This window comes from Lepisma saccharinum, chromosome 13 (genome assembly GCF_977018435.1).
Source record: "Lepisma saccharinum chromosome 13, izLepSacc3.1, whole genome shotgun sequence".
NCBI classification, from domain to species: domain Eukaryota; kingdom Metazoa; phylum Arthropoda; class Insecta; order Zygentoma; family Lepismatidae; genus Lepisma; species Lepisma saccharinum.
Window position 1 is genome coordinate 38,491,851 of NC_139241.1, and position 25,673 is coordinate 38,517,523.

Genomic DNA, 25,673 nt, shown 5'->3' on the forward strand with positions numbered 1-25,673 from the left:
AAAGAATATGTAATATTAATAATAATCGAGTGTTCAAACAATTTCAAGTATTTGGTAGGTATTTATTTTATTTCAACATGTTCAACATAATTTTAAGGACATAAGTTGTTAAAATTGAAATGTGTATCAAATTTATAAATTCGAAATAGCACAGCAACTGGACATATTTAAGAAATTTCCTACTGCATTGAGGCAGAGCTCTTTGTAACTTTCGAAACAAAATGTAAAAAGAAGCATTTACAGAAAGAACAGTCGAATGAAAATTCATAGCTACATTTGTAAAAGGGAACATATTGTGTAACTCGCTACGTACAGCAAAGTAGTTTTCTTGTCCACCGATGCCAAGTTTCTAGGTGCTTTGCCTAAACATAAAAGCGAAACGAAAATATGAAACAAGGGGGTGGACTCCAGCATATTTCGATAAATAACAATTCCCGTATTTCTTTTGGTCTTCAGGATGTCTTGGCAGTCCATTTTAGGTGACAGTAAGCACTATGCATCTCGTTGATTACAAATTTTGACATCACATGAGCTACAAATTTTGTACATCATGTTTCAGAGATCGAAAATATAGGAAAAAGGATCAAGATAATAAAAAAAGACCGAAATAAGTTGTTTCATGTAAAGGAAATTAGCAAATATGTAAAATATGTAATATCCTGGCAAATATGTAAAAATATGTAACATAAAACTTATGCAAAATCATTGGTTTGGTTTGATTTGCTGTTTTAAGTCCTCTTTGTGCACAGTAAGGCTAATCGGGACTGGACCTACAGCTTAAAGTAGGGATCCAAACTACTATGTGCCTCCACCGGGTATCGAACCCGGGACCCCTTGATTACAAGGCAACGACGCTACCAATTATGCAAAATCATGTCAGTTATATAATTGATGACTAAAATTGGTAAACGCAGTAAGGGCCACAATATTTCAAATACCGTTTTCCACGTTAAACTGTGATATGTGCAATGCTTTATAATGCGGTAATCGTGAAATGTGGATGGTAGCCCTCTAAGTAGTTCAAAGGGCGTGTAAAGAGTTCACTAGTGTGCACGTTCTTACGGGCTGATGTGCGGAATGATGCGATTTCCCAACACTTTCGCTTTTGGCACTTACTTCGTTTACCACTTTTAGTCCTCAATTCGTTAACATTTTTCTATTCGAGGAATGTATCTAGAAAGGAATACAATACGTAATTGCATTCAAATCCGAGCTCTACCTATCAGTATACTCCCTGGACTACAGAAAGCTTGGAATATACAAATTATTGCTCATGGTTGAATCAGCCGACATACAAAGGTAGTTCTAGTTTCGTTTCAGTCAGGATTTAGACTTAATTACAGCAGTAACACTGCCATGACCCACATAATCGACGACCTTAGACAAGCGATGGGTCGCAGACGTGACAGTTTTAGTTTTGTTGGACTATGCAAAAGCTTTCCAGTCACTCCATCGAGGCCAATCTTTTTTTCTCAACCTAACCCCCTCTGCAAACGATTGGGTCAAATCCTACTTTACGGACTGGACGCAAACAAACGATGGTTTCTGATGACAAGTATTCTGCACTATATGAGATCACTTGGAAAGCTGTTCTCAGACCTTTATTATATTCTTTACACAGGGTGTTCCCGTAACCTTGAATCAAACTGGCAGGATGGATGGAGACTGACCCAAGTGCCAACATGAGATAAGGAACACCCTGTCCAGAAACGCGCCACTTTTTAAGTCAAAACTTGTTGAGGCTGCCTTGACATTGGAATAAAATAACTGAAAGATGCGGCTTGTGTATGTAATATGGACATTTACCGTGCATTGCCTGTTGGTAACGGATGATGATTGTGTGCTGAAGCGATGAACACCCAATGCATCTCCTCCTGGCAGAGGCGGGGATTGGGTTTCAAAACTGGGGGCCAAGGTTCTTAACTGGGTGAGAGGGGGGGAAGGACACTTTACGTTATCTTGTACAAAAGGTTTAGCATAGTGCGGGGGGGAAGTGGCAAAAAGTGGGGGGCAACTGCCATCCTCCCCTAATCCCCGCTACTGCATCAGTCGTCAGAACGACTCCAGGGATGTTGAAGCGCATGTAGTGTTGCCCACGGGACGAGACGGGACAGGCTTTTAAAAATTCGAGACGAGACGAGATTGATCATGTGTCCCGAGACAAACGAATATTTTCGAGACGAGACAGCATTTCACAGCATTTCCACGAGACGAGACAGGCCAAAGTCTCGTCTCGTGGGCAACACTAAGCGCATGCGAAAGAGCACCTAGAGATGTTGTTGTGCCTGCATCAGTGGCGCAACCACAGAGGGGGGCAGGGGTGCATTGCCCCCCCCCAAACCTTCAACGGCAGTCAATTCAGGGGGGCAAACATTGAAGGCCAAGAGCACCTGCAGGGAGGTACACAGAGGAGCAATTACCCCTCAATTTCAAATCATATGCAAATAAAAATACATTTCCTAATTGCTTCGCTCGCAATACCTTCTTTCTCAGTCTCGTCAAGTTCAGAGCCGTAGCTGGGGGGCGGCGGGAGTCGGCCATGGATGCCGAGCGATATAAATGAAACAAGTTGTAAAAGAGAGAATGCCATGACATCCAGTGAACTTAAATTTATTTGCGCCCTATTAAATCAATATTGTTTTCAATTGCAAAAATTGGATCTAAAAATTGTCTTGCTCGCTTCGCTCGTACCTAGTTCTTTTCTGTGATGTGATGTATTTAAATTATATGTGTTGTACTTGTATATATATATTGAATACACTTTGAATACATACGCAACTTAGTGTTAACATGTTGCATATGTATTTTCTTATTTTGTGTCACTCCATATTGCATATGTGTAAAACATATGTTGTACTTCAATTCGGAATGCATTTTTGATTCATTTCCTGCCATTAAAAAATACAGTTTGTTTGCCTGGTTTCCATTATTAGATAATGTGAAATTGACGGTGTTGAAAAAATATTTCAAATCTTTGATACTATCACTATTAGTAATAATAATAAAAATAATGCCATTATTGTTATTATTATTATTTTATTATTACTATTGGTACATTTATCCTGGTACTTGTCCCCCCAAGACGATCGTATTAAATCTACAAGCCACATATTTTAGTTGTCTTGTATTGATTGATTGATTGATTGATTGATTTGGTGTTGTAAGTCCACTTTATGCGCAGTAAGGCTAATCGGGACTGGACCTACAGTTTAAAGTGGGATCCGGACCACTATATGTCTCCCCCGGGTATCGAACCCGGGACCCCTTGATTACATAGTTGTCTTGTAATTGGAATATGAACAGAACAGAATGTAAAAGCAATGCGTTAGATCGAAAAAAATAGGTTCATAACACAGTAACCAGGATATATTTCCATATTCTAGCATTTAATGCAAAGTGTAAATGGTTCTAGAGCACTGACGTACGCAGCGGGACTTGATGAGGCGACAGCCCCCTCCGAAATTTGAGATTTCGTTTTTCAAATAAAGTCTGTAAATAACTCGGGCATAATGAAAGTGGTAAATTCAAACTTCCCTTAAAAAAGCCCCCGATAACAACTTCTGTCTCTAAACGCTTTTAAAACTAAGGTTAAAAATGATTTATTACCAAATATTTCATCCCGTATTCCCCATAGAACGTAGCTTTACAATTCCAGCCCCTCCGAAAAAACATCTTGCGTAAGTTAGTGTTAGTATACCGTTTTCAAAATTCCAAAAATTTAGTTTTCTGTCAGATATCAGACAACATAAAGTTTATTACTTAAATTTCCCCCAAACTTTTGAAACTTTCTCTTGAACGTTGTGTGCAAAAGGTTAATATCCAAGTAGGATAACTGTGCATTTCAACTGTTTGATATGTAAAGAAAATAATCAGAAATTGTGCTGGATATTCACTCATCTTGAGAATCTAGTAGAAAAGTGTCCCCAAGGGTATAGTATAGTACTACTACAAGTAATATAATAATAATAATGAATTAAGAGATGAGCACAGTATGACAACCAAGTACATCACTATGTAGAAGATACTAAATTCCAAAATTGAATACAACATAATAATGATATCATTATGTTTGGAATATGAAATGTATTTTTATTACTTTCTAATAGTTATTATCGTATGATAAATAATAGTGGTTAGGAGGGCGCATTATTTCGCTAGGAGTTCTGGATTCGAATCCCGGTCTGGCCATGGATGTTCATTGTGAGTGTCCCTTCATAAGTTTCATCATATCATCGCCTATCGTCATCTTCGCGATTAGCCAAAAGTGGCAGAATAGCGTAGTAAAATAAGCCAAATTAATCAACAACCATGATAATAATAATAATAATAATAATAATAATAATAAGTATTATTGTATTTATTTATTTATTTATTTAAGTTTTACACTGACCCCAACCCCCTAACCCTACAAAAAGAATTTCGCAAAGTCCATGAAATAGAGGATTGATTTGGTGTTTTAAGTCCACTTTATGCACAGTAAGGCGGGACTGGACCTACAGTTTAAAGTGGGATCCGATCCACTATGTGCCTCCACCGGGTATCGAAACCGGGACCTCTTGATTACAAGGCCACGACGCTATCACTGCGCCATCGGGGAGGCCCTCATGTAATAGAGGAGGGCGAATGAGAGAAACTGAAATAATCTTGTAGCCGTGACCAAAAAGTAGACCCTGCTTGGCATTCGTCCACCATTGACATCTACCCCTGAATGAAATTCTCCGAGGACGCCACTGACTGCGGGAGAGCAGAAAGCTTCACTCTTACAAAACAAGCTTCGGCGCACACTGATTTTTTGTCGCATGCTCCTGGCAACCCTGACCGACCATGATTGTGCTGTTTTCAAGGTCTAACCGGACGTGAAGCAGCGTGGCAGTCAGTGACGAGCGATTATCTCTCACCCGATGTTATGGCAGCTTTCAAATGAGCTGCCTCATTCTTACGCAGGCAATGTTGCCGTTCGAGAAGCAACTGAAGTTTCGACGCTTTGTGCAAGTGCATTCTGCTAAGAGACATCAAATGCAAGAAGAACTTAGCATTGAGATGTTGACAGCCACCAGAAACTGAGGAGAAGGTATCACTATTAGTAATTAACCGAAGCAGGTGAGTAAAACTGTAGCGAGTGTCATTGAAACTGGAAAGCATGCTTGGTGTGTTTGTTTACATTCTATTCGTTTTTTTAGTTGTTTTTTTTAGCTTTGACGTAGCAACTGTTTCTTGAAATCTGTTTACCTTAATCTCACTAGCATAGCATATGCATGATAATATTTTCACCACTATTTATGGTGCCTGATTATGGTGATCTGGTCAGTGACGTACCCGGGAATCATGTAACGGGCTGGAGACATAGGCGTACACAGGCCCTCTTATTAGGGAGGGAGGGGGCAAAAAGCCTTGATGAAGGTCGTCGGCGAAAGAATAATCGAATTACATCTCACTCATAGGCGTGCGCAAGGGGGGGGGGGCAAGGGGGCAAATGCCCCCCCCCCTAATCGTGGACGTCCGCCGATTTTTCCATGGAGGGACAAGCATGTTACCCCGATAATAGTGTTACCCCCTAAAAAAAAGCCACTTGAATTTGAAATTATCGCATTAATGTAAATTACTATCACTGAAATAAATCAAATGATACGCGTGAAATATATAATTTTAGGTTGACATTCGATTTGTAAGGAGGAGATGGCCATTCTTGAACCCTCTATTATGCTTTCACCTAGAAATTTAGTGTAGAGGAATCTTTTCTCCGTTATTAAACGATATTATACTATTATTGACCCTCCCCAACTTTGGACGAAAATCAATTCTAGGGGGGCAAACATTGAGGTTAAAGAAAGCAAGGCTAGCAGAATCTAAGAGTAGCAGGACAAAAATATACTCAAGATGGATTTTGATTTCACGCCTTTCTTGCATCATTTCTACCAGACGGCCAAGAGCACCTGCAGGGGGCACATAGTGCCAATTGCCCCCCCCCCTTGATATCAAATTTTGTACAAATAAAAATACATTTCGTACAGCAGATTCAGAACAACTACACACAATATATTAATTTCCATTGTATGGGAAATTTATTCTGCCGACACATAGAGGTAACAAAAGTAAAGAATAAGGTATGTTAGGGTGTTAATAACTAGGTATTTGCTAAAGAACGAAGAGCAATAGTTCAATTCAGTGTCTGTGATTAGGGGGGGATGGGGCAGTTGCCCCCCGTTCTTTTCCCCATTTTTGCTCCCGCACTATGCTAAATCTAATCTACCAAGGAAAATTAAACTCTCCCCCCTATTTAGGAACCGAATCGCCGCCAGTGGTTCAGTTATGTAGTAAAAAATTAACCCCATCGTCCTCCGTATTGGCTTGGGTCTATCGTCATCTTGAAAATAGTTATTTTTTTTAACAGCACAATATTGTTTAATAACGGTGATAAAATTCCTCTACATTAAATTTCTAAATGAGAGTATTAGGAGACAACTGTTCCGTTTTGCCCCCCTGTGTGTACACCTATGATGGATTATGCTGTCTCACCCTCTCCCCCTCTCCTCACTTTAGCGAATCAAGTTTACTTGACACCCAGATAGGCTAATCAGAAATGGACCAACAGATTAAACCGGGATCGAAGTCACTGTCGACTTGTAGTTTCTCCTGTCATTCTGTTTCTCTTCTATCTCATGTATCAGTTTTTACATTACATAAATGTATACTTGCTCATTAAAAACAGGCACAAACATACAAACATCCATGTTCTTTATGGGGATCGAACCCGGGACTTCTGCCATCGTAGAGCTATGTGCTAATCACTCCGCCACGGAGGTCGACTCTTCTACGTCATAGACGAGTCGTCAGACCGGGACTAGACCTACAGTTTAAATTATCAGAATCGTTGTGCAATATGCCCCTACCGCGGATCGAATCCGTAACCAATTGATTACACGGCGACAGTGTCACCGCCACGCCATTGGAATATCTCTTCTACTATTCATAGAAACCATTTTGAGGCCTCCTCGATGGCGCAGTGGTAGCGTCGTCGCTTTGTAATCAAGGAGTCCCTGGTTCGATACCCGGTGGAAGCACATATGGTTCGGATCCCACTTTAAACTGTAGGTCCAGTCCCGATTAGCCTTACTGTGCATAAAATGGACTTAAAACACCAAATCAATCAAAGTAACCATTTTGCTATATATTTTTTTGCAGTGCACGTTATTTTTAACGAAATCAGGGTCTAGGGGAAGGAGGGGTTATGATGACCTCGCATAACTCAATCTTGAAACACTACTGGTTTTGGCTTTGATAATGTTTACCTTTCTATCATAAGATAAGAACATCTTTTTTCATTATAAAAACATGATGACGACAATGAAGCGTTCGTAGACCCTCTGATTATAGGTCAAAAGCCTTGATGAAAGTTCAGTGAAAAGAAAACCTCACTCTATCTGACTGCTTTATTGTATTGATGGTTACGAAACAGTGTCCGGACTCACAGAAAATCAATGTACGAGTATTAGAAGAATTCAAAATTCTTTGTGACCAATGTTCTCTGCTCTCCTTTATTTTCCTCTCTGTGGTTATGAAACTAATTTACGTACTAGCTTGATTTCGTACAGCAGATTCAAAACAATGTATGGGCAATTTATTCAGCAGACACTTAGAGGTAATACAACTTACGAATAAAGTATGCAGGAGAAACTAGAAATATAACTAGAAATTTACTAGAGAACGAAGTGGGGTAGTTCAATTAATTAGTGAATAATGCACCCCCATTCCCCCAGTAGCTGTTTAGAACCTCATCGGCTTCAAAATACTTATTTTTTCTTTAACAGTATAATATTGTTTTCTACAGGTGATAAGATTCCTCTACACCAAATTTCTAAATTAGGGGTGCCTCCACAATGGCGCAGTGGTAGCGTCGTCGCCTTGTATTCAAGGGGTCCTGGTTTCGATTCCCGGTGGAGGCATATAGTGGTTCGGATCCAACTTTAAACTGTAGGTCCAGTAGCGATTACCCTTACTGTGCATAAAGTGGACTTAAAGCACCAACTCAATTAATCTAAGTGAGACAAGAGTACTATGTTTCCGTTTTAGAACCTACTCAAGGAGGTACTTCCTGTTTGGCGCCACGGGTAGTAGCACTCGCGCCATGGTAGCTCGGCCCTAAAGCCTCCCTGAGTAGGAAATTTCTCGAACGCTGTTTTCGTTCATTTCTATGCTACATTCTGTGTAGTTCTAAGGGATAGAATGCTGTCGATGTGAAGCAAATATTGCCCTCCGCTTGCTGATGATGTTATTTTAGTTCATGTACTGTCGTGGGAAAAAGTACTTCCCCATACAGCCTTAACACCAGTAGTCTTATAGGGGAAGTATTTCTTTCTACGACTATACATCACATTGTGGAAAAACATATTGAATGATTGATTGAGTTGGTGTTTAAAGTCCACTTTATGCACAGTAAGGTTAATCGGGACTGGGCCTATAGTTTAAAGTGGAAACCAAACCATTATATACCTCAAAGGGGTATCGAACCCGGGTCCCCTTGCTTACAAGGCGACGAAGCATCGGGGAGGCCCACATCTTGAATGAAAATAGTGATGGACAATTTGCCTACTATTACCTTTGCGTTTGGGTGTACTCTGCTATGCAACCTGCTAAATTGACTGTCATAGTATACTTGATACTTAGATACGTAGGTAAGACCTGGATCTACAGGAATCGAACCCACGAACCTTGAATAACAAGCTGACAGCGTTCATCACTACACTGTCGGGCAGACCATTCATTAGCTTTCCACATTTCAAGCCAAAAATATTGTTAAATGCAATCTTGAGGTCACAACATTTTTTCCATACCACCAGAGGCAGCACAATCGCTTTTTATGGTCTATTGTAGTACCATATTTAACTCACAGAACATAAGGTAATTGGAGACACGCAAACTAAGATTTTTAGCTCGCCAGCGGAAATTTTCAATTAGCAACCTGTCGCAACAGTGTTGCCAGTGCCTTTGTATATTTGTATCTTGCGTATTTTAGTCTTACCTCTCACTTCCACATAAAATTTTGTTTGTCTTCTGTTTCTTGGATGATTTCTTTGCAAGGTGTATTGGAGGATGCGCTAAGAATATATTTGTATGTGTGTGTTTGTGTATAAATCAGACGCGAATCCACGGAGAGGGCGATACGAGGGACCCCTCCCAACTGCCAGGTTTTTGTACATATCTCGCTGTGCCTAATTTTTTTGAAGACTCAAATGATCTGAGGCCGGCCACTGTGGCGGAATGGTTATCATATCGCGCTACGATGCCAGAGATCTCGAGTTCGAATCCTCACCGGGGCATGGATGTTTGTGAGTGTCCACTTATCACTTTCATCATATCATCACTCATCCCCATTAGCCAAAAGTGGTACAAAAAGGGAAGTGAAATAAAGCAAATCAAATGTTCTCACTTGTAACACGAAGTTAACCAGGCTCGTGAATATTCTTTAAATTTTGATTTTGTCCCGCTCATGATAGGTTAATCGGAAATGGACCTACAGTTTAAGTTTGGACCCGAACCGCTGTGCAATATGCCCCACAAGGGAATCGAATCCGAGACCTCTTGAGGGAATAGGTGTTTGTTTTCTTTGTTCATTCTGCGTTGCAATTGTAGGAATTGTGATAACGACATACAATAATAACTGGGGCTCGGAAATTGAAGACCTATAAATTGCCAAAAAACAGACCTAAGAATGTCAAAAAAAGGACCTATAAACGGAAAAAAGGACGTATAAATGTGATCCAAATTAATTATTAATAACTTCAGTTTTAATTACATATTTAATGAATATGCGCGGTACATCCTTATCTGACTTGAGATCTTTGCAGGCGCGTGCTATCTGGTCGTATACACCGTGCTGAAAGCTTCAAAACAAGAAAAGGTTGCCACTTACAGCGCGACCTTCCAGACAAGTTACAGTTGAAGGATCTTGCACCGTACCTGCTTCAGTCGTCCAAAAATGTTTTTCTCTCGTTTCAGGGATGGTTCAAATGTATTTATTTATTTATTTTCTTTTATTTCTGTACTACAGAAAGGATGTTTAAGAGGTGATGAACTGATGATGATTCGAATTGAGAATGGGCAGTAAAAACGTAGTCGAAAGAAGGTGAAGTTGCAAAGAAAAAAGCCGTTAAGGCTAAAAAAGGAGCAATAAGCAAAGAAAACGCCGAAAAAGGCACAAAATAATAAATAAAACCCACCTTTTTCTGGCCTACAATGACCCAAAATGTAGATATATTATGTTGGGCCTCGTCTTCGGACACTAGGGAAAAAAAAAGTTTTTTCCTCAACTTCCGGGCCGTAATAATAACCATCTATTCCAACCTGGACAACTGTTTTTGAAAACAAAACCGTAGAACATGTAAGTCACCTTAGTTCTTGTTTGTTTTACTGTTTACATAAAACAGTGCAATTGTAGATTAGAATTGATTGTAGGTCGGCTGAGATACCCTACTGTACCTTCTGCATCCGCCAGGCCATAAATTAAGATCTTCGCCCCATACGATGTGGAACAGACGCAATCACGCGTCTACTGAATAATGAAGAAATATGAAATTGCGGCTAAAGTTTTATCAGCAGTTTCTAAATATAAGATATGCATGCCAAAAGAGAAAAGAAAACAATAAGGTGAAAATATCCTTATAAGAAAAGTCTTTTGTTCAGCTGTTATCCTCCCTTTGTGTTGAAACCGTGTTCCAAAATGGCGAACTATCCTAATTTGTACATTCAAGTGGAATGAATTGCTATTTTAAGTCCACATTATGCCAAAATAGGCTAATTGGGACTGGACCTACAGTTTAAAATGGGATCCGAACCTCTGTGCAATGTGCTTCCACCTGAAGTAGAGAATAATAGGTAACCCTCCCCCTTCTTCACAGACTTTGAATGAAATCGCCCAATCGTGATTATCGTATCAGTCTCTATAAGTCAGTTTCAAGTATCTCAACAAATATTATGGCATTAAAGATAAGATTTAACAGTAACAAGTTTGAAGAGATAGTAAACCACTCAGGGATGTATCATTTCATTGGAAGTAAATATTATCTATCAACTCAATATTTACTGTCGATGGCATCGGAGCGAGCCTGAAAACGAGCTGTAAAGTCTCCACGATACCGAGATTCTCGATCTCGTTCGAGATTTTGATTTGATGATGATTAATTAAATTTGTGGGGTGCACGTTCGCACATCTGGCCATTTGGCACCCTTTACTCCATACTGGGAATATCCTCTTATCTAAAATCCTTAGCTCAGTATTAAAAAGGGGTGTAGAAAGCGGGTTGTTAAGAAATGTTAAACGTGCAGGTTGTAAAGAGACCTATAGCTAGGGCCGGATTTACCTCTTTGCCGCCCCTAGGTCAAACAAGCTCTGCCGTTCCCCATAGGGTCAATCCATATGAAATCATACCAGCTGGTTGCTTGACCATTTTTAAAAAAGTTTATTTTTTGAGTGGTGTGAGCCTCATATATTGACAGTTCAGAACCACTCTTATTTTATTTTTACTATCACCGATTTGAAGATGGCGGGTATTTTTTTATCATGGCGCGCGTCATTTTCTCCATTCGTAAGCATCAGCGGCAACTTTTTTTTCTCAGCTCTGGTAAGTCCTACGACAATGAGTCGAAATCTGTGATGTTAAGCACATTATAGGCTACAATTATATTTCTGTGTAATTTTCTAAATATTATTCCTTCATAATAAATTTTAAGGTTAAAATTGTGTATTTTAATCGCTCAAAATGACATTTTCGGACATTGTTTTTGGGGGGAATGCAGTTTGTTTGATACTTGAATTTTTTTGTGCAAGTACCTGTGTACCAATAGAGTACGTCAAAATTATTTGAAGCTTGAGACTTTAATATTTGTTTTTCTACAGGGTCATAAACATGTACTTTTTGTTAAAAAAATCCAAGTTCAGGGTTAAATATCTCTGGTGGGCAGTTGTTTAAAAATCTGAAATTTGTACACAATACAGTACTCCATGATAAGTAACTTCAGTAAAAATTTTGAGTTTGAGATTTAATTGGTTTAGGAGATACAAAACTCGTGAAAAATTCAACATTTTGCATTAAATATGGCATGCCTAATTTCATTTCTTATTAACATTTTGTGTTGAAATTCTGCAAACTGTAATTTGGAATGTCAATGAACAACATTACAATCCTGAAATGGCTCTGCAATAAAGTATATATACGAGGGCGTGCTGAAAAGTAACGCTTTCTATGTGTTTATTTTCTTTGTTACCTTGTAAACGCATTTTGGATTTTGAGCAACCATACATTGCACTTATAAGACTTTCCAGCTTCTCCATTGCAGGTTTCAAACTTCTATCGCCAGGGGTTGCTGAACTATTGCGAGGAAAATGGCAGCATGTAACCATGCAATGTTGGTGAAGCGCCTGAAGTAGCGTGCAATGATCGAGTTTCTAACCGCCGAAAATGTGCTACAAATTGACATTCATCTGAGACTGAGGGCACTTTATGGGGATGAATATGTTAGACATCAGTACTGCGCGATCTTGAGTTTATCATGCTCTTAAAGAAAACCTCAGCTGAACACGAATCCGATGACCTCCATCAGTTCTAGTTCCTGGCCTTTCACTCCATTCTCTCACATAGCTGAGATTTTTTCAGCTGAGGTTTTCTTTAAGAGCATGATAAACTCAAGATCGCGCAGTACTGATGTCTAACACATTCATCCCCATAAAGTGCCCTCAGTCTCAGATGAATGTCAATTTGTAGCACATTTTCGGCGGTTAGAAACTCGATCATTGCACGCTACTTCAGGCGCTTCACCAACATTGCATGGTTACATGCTGCCATTTTCCTCGCAATAGTTCAGCAACCCCTGGCGATAGAAGTTTGAAACCTGCAATGGAGAAGCTGGAAAGTCTTATAAGTGCAATGTATGGTTGCTCAAAATCCAAAATGCGTTTACAAGGTAACAAAGAAAATAAACACATAGAAAGCGTTACTTTTCAGCACGCCCTCGTATATATACTTTATTGCAGAGCCATTTCAGGATTGTAATGTTGTTCATTGACATTCCAAATTACAGTTTGCAGAATTTCAACACAAAATGTTAATAAGAAATGAAATTAGGCATGCCATATTTAATGCAAAATGTTGAATTTTTCACGAGTTTTGTATCTCCTAAACCAATTAAATCTCAAACTCAAAATTTTTACTGAAGTTACTTATCATGGAGTACTGTATTGTGTACAAATTTCAGATTTTTAAACAACTGCCCACCAGAGATATTTAACCCTGAACTTGGATTTTTTTAACAAAAAGTACAGTCAGAGAAAGTAGTTCTTGGGCCACGAGACCTACGATATCATAACATCTTAGAGCCTGTTGTCTATGCAACCCAAATAACAAAATTGTCACTTAGGTTTTCCTGGTAAACCTGGCTTCTCGGGAACGATTGAATAGCTATTGACAGCAGCGTGAGTCATACCCCCAGGCCCAGCCATAACAAAGAACAGCTGGTTGCAGTGAGACCAGCAGAAAAAGTTTCAGGAATTGGTTTCTTAACAACAGCTACTCGTAAGGATATGTTCTCTTTACTGATATTAGAGTCATTGTCAAGAAAGTTCACTGAAATTGTGGTTTTCATCGAATCATCATCGCGCAACACACATGCTGTCAACCCAGAAGTCCTTGAAAAAGATTGGAGTTAAAAACAACTACTTGACAAATGATAAAACGAATCGATATTCATTAGTCCCAACTTAGAATTTTGTGTAAGGCATGGATCATCATGTCCTATTATCCATTTCATAGCTTCATTAATTATCCTCATCGCCTTTGTTGACGCAAGTGCTAGAAAAGCAATATGAAATAAGCAAAATCAAGAAGTTACATTTTCATCGATTTAACGCGGCGATAGACAAAGTTTCATTAATCGAAAACCAAGGCCCTCCTCGTTCTGCTTCATTGTCATTTTCCCTCCACTTTGCCTGGCGCGATTAACCTGATGTTGATTAATGCAACATTAATTAAAATAACCAACCAACGAAACAATACACAAAGTGCACCAAAGCGGCGCATATTATGAATAGGTAAACTGTGATATTATGCTAATTTAGAATTTAGTAATAAAATGGGAATTTTGGGGCGTTCAGTTAAGTGGCTGCACATCCATTACGTTATCGCGATATCATCAAATTGTACGAAGCGTGTCTACACCTACGTAAAGTGCCAGTCCCCGTGATGGAATATTTAGCGCCAAGCCAGGGCTTTAAGATCAAATTTGTTTTGTTATTGTTTTTATTAGTAATTTTCTCAGTTTTCTTCCTCTGAAGTTAAATTATTCATGACAACGATTTATGATTACATTAAACACATGAATGAACATACACAATGGACCCATTTTGGTCGGAACTCGAACTCGGAACCTTGTTCGGCAAGAAATACAAATATCCATAAGGCATGAGTGTTTCATTGGAGATGTTCCTCTACTTCCGTCATTTTATCACTAATATATTTCTTTAATATACAATAATAAATCACAACTACCTAAAAATAAATATTATTTTGCATTTTCACGTGCACATGTTTTTTTACGGTTAGAGTGTGAACTGGTACCTGTTTATTTAGATTGTTCATTATGTTTCGTGTGTAGTTAAAGATAGGGAAAATGCTTGTGGATCGATTAGGGCAATAAGAATTCCGTCCGTGACGGAGTGGTTAGCACAGTGTGCTACGATGTCTGATGTCCTGGGTTCGAATACCGTCGTGCGTATGGGTGTTCTTTGTGAGTGCCCCTTCATCAATTCTATTATATCACTCATCCTCGTCGTCGCGATTAGTAAAAGGTGAAAGGAAAACGACACTAAATAAGAAAATAAAAAGAGGTTATAAGAAGCATTCTTATTTCCGGACGTGTCCTAGATTTTAGATTTGTGTCTGGCCTCCGGAAGAATTTGAAAGAAATCACAAATGTCTTATACGTATTTTGGGCATCACGTAACTTCAAATTAGATGGAGAAACAGAAAAAGTATGCTTAAATTAAAGAGTGTGCATGGTTGCTACTGGATATTCGGAAAAACAATTACAATCCCAGCTCAGAAATTACTTCCCGATTTTCTAGATCCGGAAAAGTCCAGATATATGTATAAAAATGCTTACTTTGTGAAGTTTTATCGATACAATAAGTGTCGGTAATTTGTTCGAAGTAACAAGTTTCATTCCAGAAATTACATAAACAGTCCTTATTGGATTGATTGATTTGGTGTTTTAAGTCCACTTTATGCACAGTAAGGCTAATCGGGACTGGACCTACAGTTTTATAGTGAGATCTGAACCGCTATGTGCCTCCACCGGGTATCGAACCCGGGACCCCTTGATTACAAGGCAATGACGCTACCACTGCGCCATCTGTGGGGCCCTCAGTCCTTATTGGTAAAACAAGGCACAAAATTATGTTTTTTTTCGGTGTATAGCAGTTTTTTACATTTCAATAAACAAGAACTTCCAGACTTTGTTTACGAAATTGTGAACTTTTTCCTTCCCGAATTCATGGATTGTTTTCCCTTCCTGGCCCCGTCTCGACGAAAAACGTTCTGTCTTGCATACACAAGTTGAAATCACGTACGGCTGTGCTATTAATTAGCAGTTGAAGAATTTTTAAATCAACCGTTCACTTCAATATTAATTTTTGAGCTGAAGATGTGTCATATTCTCGTTATATGTTAAGATGTTCTAGTAACCTATTATATTTACTGGAAATGCGATCGTGTCCAACATTTGGAGACAATTTGTCCTACTTTCCGCTGAAGAGTGATCTGATAGCCCTATGTGTGATAAGAACGGTTTTTACTCAATTTCTGATATAATTTATTCCAGCATTTCCTTCAACTTCTATTACCTTGTTATTACCTTAAATGATTACACAACTTTTCCTTCGTGCTCGACCTTTGGGTTCAGAAATGTTTACAACACCCCCATCTCCCGCATGTAAATAGCAGGAGGCAACAACACTCTGGAAGACCATAATGTATACAACTTGTTTACTACATATTGTAGAATGTTAGCTTGATATAACTGTGGATTGGAACGAACGAAATAAAATACCTGTTTCATAAGCACACTGGAACGAGCGCAGGCCTGCTGTGAGTCACTCCGGCAGTGAAGGTCACTGATCGAAGCAGTTGTTGCTTGCTTGCTACAAGCAGGCGCCTTATCTCTGCTCAAGGAAACACAGAAATGTTCGTTACTTTTTCTTTCGCCAGACTAATGGTGAACATTTACAGGAACGTAAGGAGTAGTATCGTATTTTATTGGAAGTATGTTTCGTGACGTATAAAAGATATCATAACAATATGTAAATCTCTTTTGTGGCCTACACTAAACTTATGTTAAAGTTTCATTGACATGTGAAAGCGGAAATTTAGAGATCCTTCTTCCTTACATTTCTAAACAACCGAAGAGTGGGGTGAACGTGAAACTACTTATTGTTCGCAACACCGATATGTATTATACAAATGGTCTCTAATAAAAAACCCTATTACATCACAGGAAGTGATTTTAAGACAATTCTACCATGTATCCAACGTAACCAATATTCAGATTGATTCCAATCTTCTGTTTGGCTTTTTTGTGTCGCATTTTTAGCTCTTGCGATAATCGCGACGATGAAGATGATGGGTAATGATGCGAATGCAATGCTACATCTAAGCCTCGACAGGTTTCGAACCTGGATCCTCTGGCTTTGTAGAGAGTTACGGTGATTTTTATTTTTATTTTCATTTGGTATTTAAGTCCACTTTATGCACAAAAAGGCTAATCGAGACTGCTTCTACAACTTAAAGTGGGATCCGAACCACTATGTGTCTCCACCGGGTATCGAACCGGGGTCTCCTTGATTACAATGCGACTCCGCTACTACTGCGCCATGGGGAAGGCTAAGAGAGAGAGAGAGAGAGAGAGAGAGAGAGAGATTTACGGTGACTACGGTAATGAAGAATTGAAAGTAGCAGAACGACTAAGCTATTCTTTAGTCAATGAATATTATGAATGTCAGTTCAAATTGGAAAAAAAAATAATACGAAATTTCCAGAGTGCGTTATAAATCGTAATTTTTCTCTTTCCACACATTATTTTGCTACTAGATAATTGCATGCTAAGATGTAGAAAATGCTACATTTTCAGTGTGTCGAATTGAGATTTATTTCCGAGAATGGAGTATTTGGAAAAGGATCACCTCACATATTTAGATGATACCCTCCCACCACACACACACACACACACACACACACACAAAGGATAACGTCTATTGTTCTTATATCGAAATATAACATGTATAAATTGTGTCAAGAAGAATTGGAGCCTATTCACATCCCTACGGAATTTGGAAGAAATCCCACGTAGAGATTGGGAAGTTCTATTCCGACAAAATCGAGATGTATGTAATATAGTAAATTAAAAAGCAAAGTGCTACCTTGTGCTTTGCACCAAGCCGTTAAGGCGTATAGGGGGTGTGGGGTTAGGGCGCCAAGATTTCTTCATCAGGCCGAAGGTGGGGATGATGTGATCAGCACCACGCCCCTGGCCGCCTTAACCCCCACCCCAGTTTCCTCCAGGTACCCACTTTATACGAAGCTGGGTGGGTACCAGAGCAGCTTGAACAGATGGACAAAATTTCGATTCTCCCCCGTCGGTGATCGAAGCCAGATCTCTCGCATGATATTAAAACGCCCTAACGATTGAGCTACTGCGGCACATATAGTGTAGTAGCCTATATAATTAAGGCAAGAATTGTTTTAGTGTTTCGTTCAACGTTTTTAGGCGAATCATTTTCGGAGATATAACGTGTAGCTCTTGTCGGTTGTGCGACCTGGCTTGAGAAAAGGCGATTTTCTGACGAACAACATTCAACCTGACAGGTCACGTGACTTTCCTACATTTCCTGTGCCTGTTGGCTTTTGCATGAAAGACGAGTTGCTCTTGAAACAGACAGAATCACCCGATCACCTAAAGGTGCAATGTGTGTTGCCTACCCTTCCGGCATTATTTACTGCCATTGAAGTATTATGGGGAAGAACTTTTTTCCACCACTGTACATGTTTATGACCCTGTAGAAAAACAAATATTAAAGTCTCAAGCTTCAAATAATTTTGACGTACTCTATTGGTACACAGGTACTTGCACAAAAAAATTCAAGTATCAAACAAACTGCATTCCCCCCCAAAAAAATGTCCGAAAATGTCATTTTGAGCGATTAAAATACACAATTTTAACCTTAAAATTTATTATGAAGGAATAATATTTAGAAAATTACACAGAAATATAATTGTAGCCTATAATGTGCTTAACATCACAGATTTCGACTCATTGTCGTAGGACTTACCAGAGCTGAGAAAAAAAAGTTGCCGCTGATGCTTACGAATGGAGAAAATGACGAGCGCCATGATAAAAAATTGCCCGCCATCTTCAAATCGGTGATAGTAAAAATAAAATAAGAGTGGTTCTGAACTGTCAATATATGAGGCTCACACCACTCAAAAAATAAACTTTTTTAAAAATGGTCAAGCAACCAGCTGGTATGATTTCATATGGATTGACCCCATACAGATTATCAAGAATGAAAAAAGAATCAATTATTTTCTGTATTACTATTTTTACTATTAACGCCATGCAGTATTAATTAAATGATAGTTACATACAAAAATTGTAACAAAGCGATATGACATAAATTACTTTTTACTTTATTTAAATGATAGGTACATACCATCTCTATGATACCATCATACAAAAAATGTAACAAAGCGGTTTGACATAAATTATATAAATTACATTTTAACATTTACCTTCTTTTTCAGTGAAGACCTTCTTCCTTACTTTACAAGGCCCGGCTCAGCACAATACCGTACATTCGGAACAAGAACGTCGCTAATTAAAACAACAAATTTGTAAACTAGTTCCGAGCCCTGCTAGCCTATCTTTCTCTTAAGAAATATTCTTCGTTAACTTATATTTACAATATAACTACATTAAGTCATTCCATTCGTGTGTCCGGAGGAAAAAAGAGGCAATCCGAGAATTAGGTAATCCTTATAAATTTAAAACAAACTACCCTACCAAAGTGCCGCTCTAGGCCCGGGCCTATGAGGCCTATTGGGAAATCCGGGCCTGCCTATAGCTAATGACGACAGGGGAGACGTCTGTGTCCGATTCGAAGCCGAGTTAGGATGACGTCTTCTCGGCGGGAGGGAAGGGAGGAGGAACGTCATAACGTCATGCACCAATGGTGGGCTTTGTAGAGCGAAGCTTGTTCCCCATTACCTTATCACACTTTTCCAGCCTACTTGAAAATTTTAGTTAAACGACATTTACTTCTCCAAACATGCCAAGCGAATATATATCTGCTTATTTTTGCACAATCTTACCCGGTGGAGGCACAGTTTTTCTTTCTTGTTTTTGTTTTTCTTGTTTTAAGTTCACTTTATGCACAGACGGCAAATCTGGACTGGTCCTACAGTTTAAAGCTGAATCCGAACCACAATTTACCTTCACAAAGTATCTAACCCTGAACCCCTTGATTACAATGCGACGAAGTTACCACTAAGCCATCGGGAAGGCCCACATAGTGATTCAGATCCCACATTAACTTCAGGTTCAGCCCTAATTTGCCTGTCTACATAATATGAACTAAAACAAAAGTGCAAACTTCATATTTGTAGACTGTATGTATTTTGTTTATAGTTCGTAATTACAAAGGATCAATTAATGGTAATTGTGATAAAGTGCTGCGTGGTTTCATATGCATTCAGGATAAAATGATATTTTTTTGGGCACGTAGCGTCGAAACTTGACGTCAAAAAAAAAATAACGTTATGAAGAGAAATGGTTTGCTTTAAGGATCGTTACACCTTCCGAAAATTTGTAGCCCCGTTGTTCATGCTATAGCTATATTTCAAGACTCGAGGCGAGAAGAGACGAGAAGAAGAGGGATGTTTATGAATCGAGACGAAACGGAAAAAGAGACAAACATTTCGAGATGAGACCGCAAGCGAGGCGACACAGCATTTTTCAAGGAGCGTGTGTTTTAATACGTATTAGCTGACTTCACTCAATTTGATCCAAGCAGTGCATCACACCAAATACGTATAAGGGGTGTAGAGGGGGAGGGGCGATCAACATCCACCAAAACATTAAAATAATGTAATAAGAATATTATCATTATTTTAAAATCAAGAGGCCCCAGGTTCGACATCCGGTAGAGCCATATCGCGCAGTGATTCGGATCTGAATTTCAACGGTAGGTTCAATTACTCTTAATCTATCTGATCATGAACTGAAATTAAACAAATTTGGCTTCCCAGCCCCCACCCAAAAAATTATGAACGGGTATGCATATCTTATTCCGAATTAGGAATGGTGAATGAGTTTCACATCCCAATCTCATTCTCGTATTGGTGTCATCTCGCTTCTCGAAATAATACATACAAAAGTGTAACAGAAATACTTTTAAAATGAATTTTTCATTTTATACAACGTATGTAGCCTATTCAGAAACAATCAGCTTTGGACGAAAATTTCATATCCTTTGCATCCCAATTCACTAATCTCGAACGAGATTAATCTCTTGCACAATTAATCTTGTTCTCGTCTCGATCTCATCTCGGTATTGCAACAGAACATACGTGAAAAACAGTAATATATTTACCGCATACTTCAATCACACTCCTTAATTGCTGAGTGGGTTTTATTATTTTTCACTATAAACATATACGTATATTTTCAACATTTCTATGCGATATGTGATATGTGGCTGATAAGAATGAGTAAGAAACAGTACGTATTCGCTCCATTCTACGAAGAAACGTAAACTACCGACTGTTTCCGAAGACATCCGAAGGTGTCAAGGATCCATCTCGCCCTTCATACCTGATAATTATGGCCCGGATTTTTATGTAGCCAAAACATGCGAGATATGTACATAAATATGCAGAAAAAAATGCTGAAATATGTAGCTTTACTGAAATACGTTCGTTGGTTGATTGATGTTTGAAGTCCACTTTGGGCACAGTAAGGCTAATCGGGACTGGACCTACAGTTTAAAGTGTGATCCGAACCACTATGTGCCTCCACCGAGTATCGAACCCGGGACCCCTTGATTACAAGGCGAAGAGGCCTACTGGAATATGTAAAAATATCTTATGTATAATTAAGCATCTCATATGCTAGTAATATATCATTTGTAAACTGTATTTTTATGATACTGGCATTAAAAAATGTAATTATACTACATTATTTTTCTCAATATTCTCGTATTTTATGAAGTTATCTTGAAATAATGAAATTTCAATGTGTTAAATAGCATTGTTAAACTTTTAATCTGATAAAGTGCTAACGTGAATGACAGCAGTTTATAGCAGAGTCGAATAGCCAATTTTGTCAGATTTTTTTTCACCGCCAGAGATTCATTTAAATGTAAAAATAATATTATCATTGAATGAACAAAACGGCGAAAAATAAAATATTCATTTAATGCCACAATTTGTTTGAATGTTTGTCTCACAATTTGTTTGAATGTTTGTCCCACAATTGTAGCTGCTTACTCAATGAAACCAGATATATGACATAAATAACGCATTTTATGTAAAAAATATGTAATGTAAAAAGGAAATATGTAATCAACTTCAAAATATGTAAATATATGTAACATGAAATACACATATATCATTCCTAACATTGTAATTTTTACTTGGCTACATACAAAGGAAAAAAATATGTAATTACATAAAAATTCGGCCATAATTACTATTTGAATAGTATGGAAGTAACAATTGTTTATCCTTGTTGCAGGATAGAAGCTGATCTCCAACAATGGGCATAAGACTCTGCGAGCACTGCGGAAAGAAGTACAAAGATAAATATGAGGGGTGTAAGCATAAGTGTGAGAACTGCCTGAAACTGTTTGAGTGCGACAACGAGAGCTGCAAAAGTGAATCGGACCTTGATAGGTTCAGAAGGAATTGTGTGATCCAATAAATTTACCATTACATACACTTAGTATTTTTTTCAGTTAATTCAATTGGAAATTACATTCTAAAATATATTACACGGAGTTGCCACTAAGGACCACTTTAAACGGAAGCATTTGCTGGAACATTTTTGCTCGCATAAATGCTTCCAAACATCTTGTAGCATTTTTATAGCGGACAAGCTGTTTACACTGAAGCATTTCATGTAAAACCTTTAGACGAAAGCATTTTCCTTAGCATCTTTCTTAACATTTACGACATGACCAAAATGCTACCGTGTAAAGTGAAAAATCTTATGGCATATTTCATGGCATTTCTCAAGGACAGAACCGGTGTAACGGGGAATGTGTACTCCGTAGAAAAGTGACAGTACAGTCCATTATCTACGCAGAAATATTACTGCCCTTTCCAGATCCAGTCAATTTAGCAGGGGTTAAATTTCCCCGTAGAAATGTGACTGCCTAATAAATCCTGCTTATATTAGAAGGGGGTACACATTCCCTGTAGAAAAGAGACTGCCTCCCTAAATCCTGCTTATAATAGGAGGTACAAATTTCCCGTAGTAAAGGGACTCCCCTTAAACCCTTCTTATATTAGGAGGGTGTACAATTTCACTGTAGAAAAGTGACTGCCCCTTAAATCCGTCTAATATTAGGAGGGTGTGCAATTTCAACGTAGAATTCTTACTACCCCCCTAAATCCTGCTTATATTACAAGGGGGTAGAAATTCCCCGTAGATAAGTGACTGCCCCCTTAATTCTTTCTTATATTAGAAGGGGGTACAAATTCCCCGTAGAAAAGTGACTGCCACTTAAATCCTTCATATATATGGAGGGGTACAATTTCGCCGCAGAAAACTGACTGCCCCCTTATATCCTTAATATATATAGTGGGGGTGCAAATTCCCCATAGAAAAGTGACTGCCCCCTTAAATCCTTCTTATATTAGAATGGGGTACAAATTCCACGTAGAAAAGTGACTGCCCCTTAAATTTTTCATATATATGGAGGAGGTAAAATTTTCCGTAGAAAAGTGACTGGTATCCTAAATCCTGCCTGTATTAGAAGGAGGTACAAATTCCCCGTAGAAAATTGACTGCCCCCTTAAATCCTGCTTATATTAGGAGGAGGTACAAATTCCAAGTATAAAAGTGACTGCCCACTTAAATCCTTCCAATATTAAGAGGGGGTGCAATTTCAACGTAGTAATGTGACTGCCCCCTAAATCCTGCTTATATTAGAAGGGGGTACAAATATCCAGTAGAAAATTGACTCCCCCTTAAGTCCTTCTTATACCGTGCGTCCATTTCGATCTTCAGCCGAGAGATCGGGTTAAGCGTGGCGGGCGGCGCTGAAGGAGATGCCGACATATCCGGCCTGCAATGCCCGCTTATTTTTATGGACATATGCAGACATTTATATAAATATTGCAAAACGAGCACTAACCTGTGTTATAAGAGTTGTTCAAAGTGATGTCCACCTACATTCACACATCATTTGATGAAATTTTGATTCACACGCAAAAGTTCTTCTCCCGTAATTCTTCCAAGTTCTGCCCTTATATTGTCTCTTAGTTCGTCGATGCTATGAGGTTTATTTTGGTAGACTATTTTTTAAGGTTCCCCACAAATAATAGTCACATGCGGTAAGATCTGGCGAACGTGAAGGTCATAAACCTCTAGAAATTATTCTGTCATGAAACACCTCCCTTATAGCGTCCAAAGAATCAGCGCCGGTATGGGCTGTGGCCGAATCTTGTTGAAAATACTCATATTGTCTCTCATTATCTGATAACAACTGAAATTTAGAAGTGATAGCGTGGTTATAACAGCTGTCGAACAGTTTTTTGCAGACCAGGAGATTTTTTTTTTTTTTGGAGGGGTTAGAGAAGCAACAAAGTGCCAAGTGTGTAGACCTTAGGGGAGAATACGTTGAATAGCCTGAAACTTTCGTGCCTGTAGCTAAAGTCCTTCTGGGTCGGGCCGAGAACTTATCAGCTCCTTTCGTAACGTGAACCTTGCGACTGGCATTCCAATCGTCTCACTGACACAACACACATACACACTGCAATAACACAAGCAAGTAACCAAGAATAACACTCTTGCGCACAGTACGAAATTAACAAGCTCTTGGTTTACATCTGCTCGCCACTATATTCACAGCTCTGTCTTGATCTAGTCGCGAAGGAACAAAAAACTCGAGCTCGGAGATTTTGGATTGCAAGGAAGCTCACGAAAACCATTGACTTTTAACGGTTTTGTCTGCAGTGTAATCTTTATACAGTGTTGCACATTCGAAACCTCCAAACGATCCCCATCGACACAAAACTCTTTCAAGGATATAAACTTAAGCAGGACGTAACTTGTCAAAACTATGATTAAAATGTTTTATTATCTGTGGCTCTTAACATCGTTTCTAAAGCGTATTTATTTGTGTTATGAATTACAGAAGAACTTTTGCGTGTTATAACACAGGTTAGTGCTCGTTTTGCAATATTTATATAAATGTCTGCATATGTCCATAAAGATAAGCGGACATTAAAGAGCGCAAATGTCGGCATCTTCGTCAGAGCCGCCCGCCACGCTTCTCCCGATCTCTCGGCTAAAGATCGAAATGAACGCACGGTATTAAGAAGGGGTACAATTTCCCCGTAGAAAAGCGACTGCCCTCTTAGTTCCTTCTTATATTAGAACGGGTTACAAATTTCACGTAGAAAAGTGACTGCCCCTTAAATCCTTCATATATATGGAGGTGTACAATTACGCCGTAAAAAACTGACTGCCTCCTTATATGCTTAATATATATGGAGGGGGTACAAATTTCCCGTGGAAAAGTGACTGCCCCTTAATTCCTTATTTATTAAAATGGGGTACAATTTCCCAGTAGAATTGCGACTGCACCCCTAAATCCTTCCTATATTAAGAGGGGGTACAATTTCCCTGTAAAAAACTTACTGTTCCCTTAAATCCTTCATATGTATGGAGGGGGTACAATTTCCCCGTTGAAAATTGACTGTCCCCTTAAATCTCTATAATATATGGAGGGGGTACAAATTCCCCGTAGAAAAGTGACTGCCCCTTAAATTCTTCTTATATTAAGAGGGATTTTTAACAGTGTCATTCCTGACATTGGGCAAATTGTATATTTTGAGATCGATCTTAATATTTTTAATTAATGACATTAAATAATTAGAACCAAATATCTTGAAAATGGATTTTTTTTAAATATATTTTCAGACATTTAGATACCTAAAAGTTACTGACAATGTTCAAATCAGAATTAAGTGACTGAAGCTTATGTTCCAACGAAACCTAATCATCTGAGAAATATAACTGGGTATCGTCTCTGTAAAACTCTGGAGTGATTTTTCTACATTGACATTCTACTCCCTCTTAATATAATAAGGATTTAAGGGGGCAGTCATTTTTCTACGGGGAATCTGTACCCCCTCCTATTATAAGAAAAAATTAAGGTGGCAATCCCTTTTCTGTTGGGAAAGTGTACCCCCTGCTTAATTGATAGGAACTGAAAAGGGTAGCCATATTTCTCTGTAGAAAAGAGACTGTGCAGTCACTTTTCTACGGAATCACCACGGGGAGATTGTAACCCCTCCTAATATAAGAAGGATTTGAGGGGGCAGTCTCTTTTCTACGGGGAATTTGTA

At 38.7% G+C, this 25,673-nt stretch overlaps 1 long non-coding RNA gene across 1 annotated transcript; it reads left to right on the forward strand.

The window, feature by feature from the left end:
- The first annotated feature begins 4,855 nt into the window (after positions 1–4,855).
- Positions 4,856–22,032, forward strand: LOC145996922 (uncharacterized). The gene is made up of 2 exons (XR_014442833.1): positions 4,856–5,100; positions 21,832–22,032. It is a non-coding gene; the product is annotated as an uncharacterized LOC145996922 (long non-coding RNA).
- Positions 22,033–25,673: the final 3,641 nt, after the last annotated feature.